Raw genomic sequence first — 12,511 nt, forward strand, 5'->3', positions numbered from 1 at the left:
GCTCTGCTCTGTGGGGATGAATTAAGACAACGAGGTTGACAAAATCTAGAGATGCCCACAATTCCCAGGTCCCCCAAACGTTCTCTCATGCAGTTGTAGAGCCTGTGACCACGGCGACTTTGTTGATGGGGTTGGTGTTACCCCTGGCTCCCCTGCTGATGCTCCTCATGGACAGCGAGGCCTTAGAGGGCAGGAGGCCTCTCCAAGCTCGGGTCAGGGGCCTAAACATACTGGTTTCTGTTGGGTCTTTCTCTTGGTGAGCTTGGTCTAGAGAGGTTTCTAGAAAGTTAATCAGTTGCAGGCAGCAGCACCTCTGCTTAAGGAGCTGATGCAACACCTCCCTGGTTGGGCTAGATCCCGGGCGGTCTGGGGATCACCCTGGGAAGCTCAGCCTAGAGCCTGTTCTTCTAGTCCTTCTCATGGTTTTCTGAACACAGACTTTCCCATATGAAATCTTTTCTGTTTACACTAACTGGAGTGGTTTCTGCTGTTTAGAAGCAAATCCTAACCTATTCTCACACAGGTTCAAAAATTATTTATTCATCGAGACCCTTAGGATAATGAACATGTACTATACAGGTTTGCTGCCTGAAGACCAAACAAATTGAGGTGTGAAAGGGCTTTGTAAACTGCCTAAATATAAGCAGTTCTGTAGCTTCTTATAAGGGTTGATGTGCGTTTCATCATCCTATCCTTGAGAGACCCCTGGCCTGAACCTCTGGATGCAGCTCACCCTGCTTGCAGTGCTTTGGCCTGCCTGCTTTCCCTCCCCCGGCCTCTTCTCTGTTTTCAGTGCATCAAGGGGATCCCTTCTGATGTATTATCTCCTCCATGTGACCTAGTGGTCCTGTGCTTACTCCCCTTCTAGCATTTATGGGACTGACTCTAACGGACTGTGCTGCATTTATCACATTTAACAGGGTGCCCACCACCTGGTACTTGCTTAACAGATATTTGTTAAAGGAATGAAAAAAAAATGAATGAATTGAGATTTGGCTGCAGTGAGCTAGTGAGGTTGTAGGGACCCCTTTAGACCCCTGGGTTAAATTTCTTAGTCACACTCTTCCCCTGTGCTGTCCGGCTGTGTCTGCAAACATTTACTTTCAAGAAGCCATTCTTGGTTTTTAAGTGCTCAGGCTTTGAATGGCATCAGGCCTTGTGTGCACAGCGAACTTGTGTTTTCCTGATGTTTAGGATTCTGACCCTCTGCTCAAATCTCCACAAATCTATAGTTCTGAACTGATTTACATAAAACCAATTCCCTTATTTAAGCACTTAAACTTTAGTAAATCTTAGGCAAATATCAAAGCAGGTAGTGCTTTTGAAGCAAACTATATACACAAAAATTCATAATCTTTTATCTCAGAAACTTAGCTCCTATGGTTCCTATTCATTTATTATGGTTCCTTACCTCCCCTGTAGCCAGGGATTCAAAATAGAAGGGTTTCCTCATCCTCCTACTTAACTTTTTGTCAGTGTCACTCCAGGCAGTTTATTCTTAAATCTCTGGGGCTTCATCTCGTCCAAGAACAGAATCCCTCGATTTCCGTTCCCCAAACCGTTTCTCAGTCTTTTTGACAAGGAAGAATCTACCTGGGGAAATCAAAAAGCTAAGCATTTCTTCCCTCACCCCTCTGCCTGTTTCCTTCACATCTTCCTTTATTTTGGAAAAAAAGATACAGAATCTAGGAGTGTACTAGTTTCCTCATTTTTTTTCAACAAAAATTTAATGGGAACCTGCTATGTACTGAGTGCGTGGAATACAAAGACGCCTCTATCATAGTTTTACCTTTGGTACTCAAAGTGAACTTGTGCAACACAGATTGGGGCTTGAACCCGTGGCCTTCTAATTGAGATCACTCACCTGGTCTCAGGACTTAGTGAAGCTCAGATTCTTGATGTCATGACATAGAATTCAGTAGGAAACAAAATGATGAAGAAGTGAATTTATTTAGAGAGAAACATACTCCACGGACAGAGCGTGGGCCATCTCGGAAGGCAAGCGCAGCACCGTGGTATGGGGTTGTCAGATTTTATGTGCGTGTTTTGTCGCGCAGCTGTGTCCAACTGCTTGCAACTCCACAGTCTGGAGTGGATAATTTCACAGGCTAATGAGTGGGAGGAGTATTCTAGCTATTTTGGGAAAGGGGTGGGCATTTCCAGGAATTGGGCCATGGCGGCCCACTTTCTGACCTTTATGATTGGCCTTGGAACTGCCATGGAGCCTGGGAGTGTGTCATTTAGCTGATGTGTTAAAGTGAGCATAGTCTGAGGCTCAAGGGCTAGTAGAAGTAGACTCATCTGCCATCTTGGACCTATTTGGTTCTAATCAGTTTATGTTGTGTCCTCAGGCTATGTCACTCTTTTAAAGGTTGTGAAAGAAGGAAAGATAGCACTAAGTCGTGTCCGACTCTTGCGATCCATGAACTGTAGCATGCCAGGCCCCTCTGTCCATAGGATTCTCTGTCCATAGGATTCTCCAGGCAATAATACTGGAGTGGGTTGCCATTTCCTTCTCCAGGGGAACTTCCCAACTCAGGAACTGAACCGCAGGTTTCCCATATTGCAGGCAGATGCTTTACCAACTGAGCTATGCAGGAAGCCCCTAAAAGGTTATGCCCTGCCCTCTTCCCCCCTGCTTCAAAAGTTCTCATACTCTGAACTGGGTCTGCAGACAAAAAAATGGTTATTATCCATAGTGTTAGGAGGTAAATATGATGAACACAGTTTCCAAACATTGAGGTTGCAGTGGTTAGGTAAAATATATTGGGAAAAGTAATACCAGAGTGGACTCAGGAAAAGGAGCTTTTCTTATTGTGATTTTTACTTTAAAAGATGCATGCTTTTTAAAAAAGGGGTAAATGTTCACTGTAAAATTAAAAAATATATATTTGAGAAAATTCATGAGAAAATTCAGGGAAAAGTTGTGAAAGGCTTCATAGTGAATCTGACTTTGAAATGGACTGATGTCTTCCATGGTAAGCCAGGCTTTGTCTAGCACACTCTTCAGGTAATCAGATCTTTGGGGTCACTGCACCTTTCATTGCCTTTGAGTTATTTACAACTGATAGCAATGCAAATGATGCCTATCCATCATTTATATCCTATGCAAATAAATGTTGTCTGGAGGAGATTCAATTGGTTTCCTTCCCTCCACTGTGGAAGAAATCAGCTTTGCATCTATTAAGCAAATTTATTTTAGTTTTCCTTATGGTCTCCCTCTATATGTGGTTCTTTGAATTCACTTTTGAATCAGTTATAATATCTTAGTGGTTCCCTTCATGAATTATTGAGTTAAGTAAAAATTTTGGTACTTGTTTATTTTATATTTGTATGACAGTATGACTTTGCCTTATAAAAAATTATCCTTCAACAGAAGAAAGTAAAAATTTGATATCAAGTTAAATATTGTTGTTTTTTTTTTAACAATTCCCTTAGCTACCTCTCTGCATATGCATTCTCATATAAAATCCATGTATTCAATTTTGCAGAAAGGGATCACAGTACAGATGGCTTTTCCCTTTCTCCATCCTTCCCACCTTTTCCCCTCTTCTTTTGTTTTTCCTTTCCTCCCTTCCTTCTTTCTTCTTTTTCCTTCCTTCCTTCCTCTCTCTCTCTCTTTCTTATATTTACTTATTTGTGATGTGGGCCTTTTTTAAAAAATTATTCACTTATGTTTGGCTGTGCTCGGTCTTTTGTTGTTGCACCAGCTTTTCTCTAGTTGTGGAGAGCGAGGGCTAGTCTCTAGTTTTGGTAAGAAGTGTATACTTCTTTTGTGGAGGCTTCTTGCCGTGGAGCACGGGCTCTGGGCACTCAGGCTTTCAGTAGTTGCAGCACGTGGGCTCAGTAGTTGTGGCTCCCAGGCTCCAGAGCACAGGTTCAACAGTTGTGGTGCATGGGCTTAGTTGTTCCATGGCATGTGGAATTTCCCCAGATCAGTGATCAAACCCATGTCTCCTGCATTGGCAGGTGGATTCTTGACCATGGAGCTACCAGGGAAGCCCTGATGTGGACCATTTTTTAAGTCTTTATTGAGTTTGTTACAATATTGTTGCAGGAAGGGGGACCCCTTCCAGGACCTGAAACTGGGCTCTTGTCTAACACTCGGAAATGAATTGTCCAAGGAGACACATGCTCACAAACCAAGAAATTTTATTGGGAAAGGGCACCCAGGTGGAGAGCAGTAGGGTAAGGGAACCCAGGAGAACTGCTCTGCCGCGTGGCTTGAAGTCTCGGGTTTTATGGTGATGGGATTAGTTTCCGGGTGGTCTTTGGCCAATCATTCTAATTCAGAGTCTTTCCTGGTGGTGCACGCATTGCTCAGCCAAGATGGATGCTAGAGAGAGGGATTCTGGGAAGTGGACAGACACGTGGTGTTTCCTTTCGACCTTTCCCTAACTCTTCCGGTTGGTGGTGGCTTATTAGTTCTGTATTCCTTATCAGGATCTCCTGTCATAAAACAACTCATGCAAATGGTTACTATGGTGCCTGGCCAGGGTGGGCAGTTTCAATCAGTGTGCTTCCCCTAACAATATTGCTTCTGCTTTACATTTTAGTTTTTTGGCCATGAGGCATGTGGGATCTTAGTTCCCTGGCCAGGGATTGAACCTGTATACCCTGCATTGGAAGGCAGATTCTTAACCACGGGACTACCAAGGAAGTCCCTCCTTAGCTGATTCTTAAAGGATGAATGAAATAAGGAGTTTAGGAATATGAGAGAGCACACCAAGTGCAAGGAAGGTGGCAAGGAGAAAAAGCATAGTGGGAGAAACTACAGAGAGTTCGGTATTCCTGGAACATCCAGTGTGAAGTGGGGATGGGCTGGAGATGAGGCTAGGGAATTAGTTAAGGGCCAGATGGTGGCACTTACTGAATGCTGAGATAGAGAGCCTGGGCTTTATCTAGAGGACAGAGGGGAGATATTGAAATTTAATAAGGAAGGTGAAAGGGTTGGCTATTGACATGGTTAGATTTTTGCCTTCTAGAGACAATTTCTCTCTGTGTGTGTGTGTGTGTACGTGCTTATGCACAGTTTGATCTGGCAGCTAAGAGATTACTGTAGCAGGAGATATGAAGGTCCTAAATCAATTGAATACTGTCAGGAAATAGATGACAGAATCAAACTGGATAAATTAAAGAGAGTTTTCATGAAGGGACTATTTTCAGAGGTACGGTATAGGAAAGGTGCAGGGATTGTTTGGTACCTGGAGTCAGCAACAGGGGAGTCAGCAACAGCTACCATCCAGGCCTGAAGGGACAAGAAGAGGAAGTTATTCAGTCAGTCAGTTGTGTCTGACACTTTGCGACCCCATGGACTGCAGCACGCCAGGCTTCCTTTCCATCACCAACTCCTGGAGCTTGCTCAAACTCACGTCCATTCCGTTGGTGATGCCATACAATAATCTCATCCTCTATAATCCCCTTCTCTTCTTGCCTTCAATCTTTCTCACCATCATGGTCTTTTCTAATGAGTCAGCTCTTCGGATCCAGGTGACCAAAGTATTGGAGCTTCAACTTCAGCATCAGTCCTTCCAATGAATATTCAGGACTGATTTCTTTTAGGATCGACTGGTTTGATCTCCTTGCAGCCCAAGGGCCTCTCAAGAGTCTTCTCTAACATCACATTTTTATTTATTTTTAAAATTTTTAATATGAATTTATTATTTTAATTGGAGGCTAATTACTTTACAATACTGTAGTGGTTTTGCCATACATTGATATGAATCTGCCACGGGTATACATGTGTTCCCCATCCTGAACCCCGCTCCCACCTCCCTCCGCATCTCATCCCCTGGGTCATCCCAGTGCACCAGCCCCGAGCACCCTGTCTTGTGCGTTGAACCTAGATTGGCGATTCATTTCACACATGATAATATGCATGTTTCAATGCCATTCTCCCAAATCATCCCACCCTCGCCCTCTCCCACAGAGTCCAAAAGACTGTTCTATACATCAGTGTCTCTTTTGCTGTCTCGCATATAGGGTTATCATTACCATCTTTCTAAATTCCATATATATATGTTAGTATACTGTATTGGTATTTTTCTTTCTGGCTTACTTCACTCTGTATAATAGGCTCCAGTTTCATCCACCTCATCAGAACTGATTCAAATGTATTCTTTTTAATGGCTGAGTAATATTCCATTGTGTATATATACCATAGCTTTCTTATCCATTCGTCTTCTGATGAGCATCTAGGTTGCTTCCATGTCCTGGCTATTATAAACAGTGCTGTGATGAACATTGGGGTACACATGTCTCTTTCAATTCTGGTTTCCTCAGTGTGTATGCCCAGTAGTGGGATTGCTGGATCATAAGGCAGTTCTATTTCTAGTTTTTTAAGGAATCTCCACACTGTTCTCCATAGTGGCTATACTAGTTTGCATTCCTACCAACAGTGTAAGAGGGTTCCCTTTTCTCCACACCCTCTCCAGCATTTATTGCTTGTAGACTCTTGGATGGCAGCCATTCTGACTGGTGTGAAATGGTACCTCACTGTGATTTTGATTTGCATTTCTCTGATAATGAGTGATAAGATCACATTTTGAAAGCATCAGTTCTTCGGCACTCAGCCTTCTTTATGGTCCATATCTCACATCCATACGTGACTACTGGAAAAACCATAGCTTTGACTATACAGACCTTTGTTGGTAAAGTTGTGTCTCTGCTTCTTAATACACTGTCTAGGTTTGTCGTAGCTTTTCTTCCAAGGAGCAAGCATCTTTAAGTGGGTTACCCCAACAAAGAGAGCTAGAGGGCTGCACATCAGGAGCTGTGACTTCAGGTCAAGTGTTTTGGCAAGATTCAGGCACCCCTGCAGGAGGGAGCCAAAACAGTGATTCAAGATTTCGTTTTCTGAATCTACAACTTCATTCCTTTCCCTTCTCTGACCTACTATTATCAATACTATTACCATCTATGGTGCCCTCCATTGTCAGAACCCTTTGGGAAGCCAGGTGTAATCTATACAGGTCAAGTATAGACAGCCTCCAAGAACACAAAACAGAGTAGAAACCAGGAAGGCATAATTCTGAAGGGGCAAGTACAAAATAGTGTTGGGGAGGAAAAAAATCTCCTACCTATTGGCTGGTGTATTCATTAAACTGACATAAGACAGATTTTTTTTTTTAATTGTATAAGGCCATTTATATAATGTCTTCAGCCACACAAAGCAACAGCTAACATTTATCAAATATTTACTATAAGGCTAATATTATTCTAATACATTATATGAGTCAAGTCAATCCACAGAACAATCTGAAGATAGGTGCTTTATTATCCCCATATACAAGTCAGTTCAGTTCAGTCACTCAGTCGTGCCCGACTCTTTGCGACCCCATGAACCGCAGCACGCCAGGCTTCCCTGTCCATCACCAACTCCCGGAGTTCACTCAAACTCACGTCCATCGAGTCGGTGATGCCATGCAGCCATCTCATTCTCTCTCCTCCCCTTCTCCTCCTGCCCCCAATCCCTCCCAGCATCAGGGTCTTTTCCAATGAGTCAACTCTTCGCATGAAGTGGCCAAAGTACTGGAGTTTCAGCTTTAGCATCAGTCCTTCCAGAGAACACCCAGGACTGATCTCCTTTAGGATGGATTGGTTGGATCTCCTTGCAGTCCAAGGGACTTTTAAGAGTCTTCTCCAACACCACAGTTCAAAAGCATCAATTCTCCGGTGCTCAGCTATCTTCACAGTCCAACTCTCACATCCATACATGACCACTGGAAAAACCATAGCCTTGACTAGACTGACCTTTGTTGGCAAAGTAATATCTCTGCTTTTCAATATGCTATCTAGGTTGGTCATAACTTTCCTTCCAAGGAGTAAGCGTCTTTTAATTTCATGGCTGCAGTCACCATCTGCAGTGATTTTGGAGCCCCCCAAAATAAAGTCTGACACTGTTTCCACTGGTTCCCCATCTATTTCCCATGAAGTGGTGGGACCAGATGCCATGATCTTCATTTTCTGAATGTTGAGCTTTAAGCCAACTTTTTCACTCTCCACTTTCACTTTCATCAAGAGGCTTTTTAGTTCCTCTTCACTTTCTGCCATAAGGGTGGTGTCATCTGCATATCTGAGGTTATTGATATTTCTCCTGGAAATCTTGATTCCAGCTTGTGCTTCTTCCAGCCCAGCGTTTCTCATGATGTACTCTGCATATAAGTTAAATAAACAGGGTGACAATATACAGCCTTGACGTACTCCTTTTCCTATTTGGAACCAGTCTGTTGTTCCATGTCCAGTTCTAACTGTTGCTTCCTGAGCTGCATACAGGTTTCTCAAGAGGCAGGTCAGGTGGTCTGGTATTCCCATCTCTTTCAGAATTTTCCACAGTTTATTGTGATCCACACAGTGAAAGGCTTTGGCATAGTCAATAAAGCAGAAATAGATGTTTTTCTGGAACTCTCTTGCTTTTTCCATGATCCCGCGGATGTTGGCAATTTGATCTCTGGTTCCTCTGCCTTTTCTAAAACCAACTTGAACATCTGGAAGTTCTCAGTTCACATGTTGCTGAAGCCTGGCTTGGAGAACTTTGAGCATTACTTTACTAGTGTGTGAGATGAGTGCAATTGTGCGGTAGTTTGAGCATTCTTTGGTATTGCCTTTCTTTGGGATTGGAATGAAAACTGACATTTTCCTGTCCTGTGGCCACTGCTGAGATTTCCAAATTTGCTGCCATATTGAGTGCAGCACTTTCACAGCATCATCTTTCAGGATTTGAAATAGCTCAACTGGAATTCCATCACCTCCACTAGCTTTGTTCATAGTGATGCTTTCTAAGGCCCACTTGACTTCACCTAGAGCCAGGATACCTGGCTCTAGGTAAGTGGTCACACAATCATGATTATCTGGGTCATGAAGCTCTTTTTTGTATAGTTCTTCTGTGTATTTTTTGCCACCTGTTCTTAATATATTCTGCTTCTCTTAGGTCCATACCATTTCTGTCCTTTATCAAGCCCATCTTTGCATGAAATATTCCCTTGGTATCTCTAATTTTCTTGAAGAGATCTCTAGTCTTTCCCATTCTGTTGTTTTCCTCTATTTCTTTGCATTGATCACTGAGGAAGGCTTTCTTATCTCTCCTTGCTATTCTTTGGAACTCTGCATTCAGATGCTTATATCTTTCCTTTTCTCCTTTGCTTTTTGCTTCTCTTCTTTTCACAGCTATTTGTAAGGCCTCCTCAGACAGCCATTTTGCTTTTTTGCATTTCTTTTCCATGGGGATGGTCTTGATCCCTGTCTCCTGTACAATGTCATGAACCTCTGTCCGTAGTTCATCAGGCACTCTGTCTATCAGATTTAGTCCCTTAAATCTATTTCTCACTTCCACTGTATAAGCATAAGGGATTTGATTTAGGTCATATCTGAATGGTCTAGTGGTTTTCCCTACTTTCTTCAATTTAAGTCTGAATTTAGCAATAAGGAGTTCATGATCTGAGCCACAGTTAGCTCCTGGTCTTGTTTTTGCTGACTGTATAGAGCTTCTCCATCTTTGGCTGTAAAGAATATGATCAATCTGATTTCGGTGTTGACCATCTGGTGATGTCCATGTGTAGAGTCTTCTCTTGTGTTCTTGGAAGAGGGTGATTGCTATGACCAGTGCGTTCTCTTGGCAAAACTCTATTAGCCTTTGCCCTACTTCATTCCGTACTCCAAGGCCAAATTTGCCTGTTACTCCAGGTGTTTCTTGACTTCCTACTTTTGCATTCCAGTCACTTTCACTTCACTATAATGAAAAGGACATCTTTTTTGAGTATTAGTTCTAAAAGGTCTTGTACATCTTCATCAGATCAGATCAGATCAGATCAGTCGCTCAGTCATGTCCGACTCTTTGCAACCCCATGAATCGCAGCACGCCAGGCCTCCCTGTCCATCACCAACTCCCAGGGTTCACTCAGACTCACGTCCATCAAGTCGGTGATGCCATCCAGCCATCTCATCCTCTGTCATCCCCTTCTTCTCCTGCCCCCAATCCCTCCCAGCATCAGAGTCTTTTCCAATGAGTCAACTCTTCGCATGAGGTGGCCAAAGTACTGGAGTTTCAGCTTCAGCATCAGTCCTTCCAAAGAAATCCCAGGGCTGATCCTTCAGAATGGACTGGTTGGATCTCCTTGCAGTCCAAGGGACTCTCAAGAGTCTTCTCCAACACCACAGTTCAAAAGCATCAATTCTTCGGTGCTCAGCCTTCTTCACAGTCCAACTCTCACATCCATACATGACCACAGGAAAAACCATAGCCTTGACTAGACGGACCTTTGTTGACAAAGCAATGTCTCTGCTTTTGAATATGCTATCTAGGTTGGTCGTAACTTTCCTTCCAAGGAGTAAGCGTCTTTTAATTTCATGGCTGCTGTCACCATCTGTAGTGATTTTGGAGCCCAGAAAAATAAAGTCTGACACTGTTTCCACTGTTTCCCCATCTATTTCCCATGAAGTCATGGGACCAGATGCCATGATCTTCGTTTTCTGAATGTTGAGCTTTAAGCCAACTTTTTCACTCTCCACTTTCACTTTCATCAAGAGGCTTTTTAGTTCCTCTTCACTTTCTGCCATAAGGGTGGTGTCATCTGCATATCTGAGGTTATTGATATTTCTCCTGGCAATCTTGATTCCAGTTTGTGTTTCTTCCAGCCCAGCATTTCTCATGATGTACTCTGCATATAAGTTAAATAAACAGGGTGACAATATACAGCCCTGACGAACTCCTTTTCCTATTTGGAACCAGTCTGTTGTTCCATGTCCAGTTCTAACTGTTGCTTCCTGAGCTGCATACAGGTTTCTCAAGAGGCAGGTCAGGTGGTCTGGTATTCCCATCTCTTTCAGAATTTTCCACAGTTTATTGTGATCCACACAGTGAAAGGCTTTGGCATAGTCAATAAAGCAGAAATAGATGTTTTTCTGGAACTCTCTTGCTTTTTCCATGATCCAGCGGATGTTGGCAATTTGATCTCTGGTTCCTCTGCCTTTTCTAAAACCAGCTTGAACATCAGGAAGTTCACGGTTCACATATTGCTGAAGCCTGGCTTGGAGAATTTTGAGCATTACTTTACTAGCGTGTGAGATGAGTGCAATTGTGCGGTAGACCATTCAACTTCCGCTTCTTCAGTGTTACTGGTTGGGGCATAGGCTTGGATCACCATGATATTGAATGGTTTGCCTTGGAAACGAACAGAGATCATTCTGTTGTTTTTGAGACTGCATCCAAGTACTGCATTTCGGACTCTTGTTGACTATGATGGCTACTCCATTTCTTCTAAGGGATTCCTGCCCACAGTAGTAGATATAATGGTCACCTGAGTTAAATTCACCCATTCCAGTCCATTTTACTTTGCTGATTCCTAGAATGTCGACCTTCGCTCTTGCCATCTCCTGTTTGACCACTTCCAATTTGCCTTGATTCATGGACCTGACATTTCAGGTTCCTATGCAATATTGCTCTTTACAGCATCGGATCTTGCTTCTATCACCAGTTGCATCCACAACTGGGTATTGTTTTTGCTTTGGCTCCATCCCTTCATTCTTTCTAGAGTTATTTCTCCACTGATCTCCAGTAGCATATTGGGCACCTACCAACCTGGGGATTTCCCCTTTCAGTATCCTATCTTTTTGCCTTTTCATACTGTTCATGGGGTTCTCAAGGCAAGAATACTGAAGTGGTTTGCCATTCCCTTCTCCAGTGGACCACATTCTGTCAGACCTCTCCACCATGACCCATCCATCTTGGGTGGCCCCACACGGCATGGCTTAGTATCCCCATATTACACATGGGCAAAATGAGGCAAAGAGAGGTTAAAGAACTTTCCCAAGGTGACCCAGCTAGTAAGAGTCAGATCTGGAATTTGAATCTAGGCCATCTGGCTCCAAAGACACACATATGCCCTCTCTATTGACATAAGACAGATTAGCAGGAGAAAAACAAATGTAACTTCATACTTGTGGGAACCTCACATAGACATAAGAGGGTCACAGACAGTCAGGTAATTGAGGCTTGTATGTCATTCTGAGCTAAGGAGAGAAGGTAGGGGTCTGGGCTTCAAAGTGAAGGAAGGTAATTCATAGGAAGATGGGAAGAGCAAATGTTTGGTAAATAAATTATTGCCCTGCCATGAAGAGACAATGGGGACACAGAGAGGACTCTGAAGCTCCCTGCCAGCTTCCCATATCTTTGGCCCATATTCTTTGTGGTTATCTTTGGTGATAGTTCGCTTCCTAGACTAGGCCCTCTATCTAAGTTGTTTTAGGCATCGAAGGTAGAGGTGTTATAAAAAGGTCTTCCTGAGTCTTTTAGGCTTTTATTGATTTCAAGTCAAAATAATCCAAATGACAAAGTGGCATGTTTTGAGGAAGCTTGTTCTGAACCTCTTCAATATCTAGCCAATCCAATTCTTGAAAACATTAGTTTCAACACCGACTTTTTTTTGTATCAATATTATCTTTGCTTTGTTCCTGTATAACTCCCCATCCCACCCCCCATACGTGTTCCTTGATGAGAGCTGAGGTGTGGAAAGGT

At 43.0% G+C, this 12,511-nt stretch overlaps 2 long non-coding RNA genes across 2 annotated transcripts in view; both read left to right on the top strand.

The window, feature by feature from the left end:
- The window catches only part of LOC132346287 (uncharacterized), a 146,362-nt gene that overhangs the window by 57,014 nt on the left and 76,837 nt on the right, over positions 1 to 12,511 (top strand). The gene's annotated exons all lie outside the window — the stretch shown is intronic.
- The window catches only part of LOC132346286 (uncharacterized), a 99,527-nt gene that overhangs the window by 24,386 nt on the left and 62,630 nt on the right, over positions 1 to 12,511 (top strand). The gene's annotated exons all lie outside the window — the stretch shown is intronic.

This window comes from Bos taurus, chromosome 10 (assembly GCF_002263795.3).
Source record: "Bos taurus isolate L1 Dominette 01449 registration number 42190680 breed Hereford chromosome 10, ARS-UCD2.0, whole genome shotgun sequence".
Lineage (NCBI taxonomy): Eukaryota > Metazoa > Chordata > Mammalia > Artiodactyla > Bovidae > Bos > Bos taurus.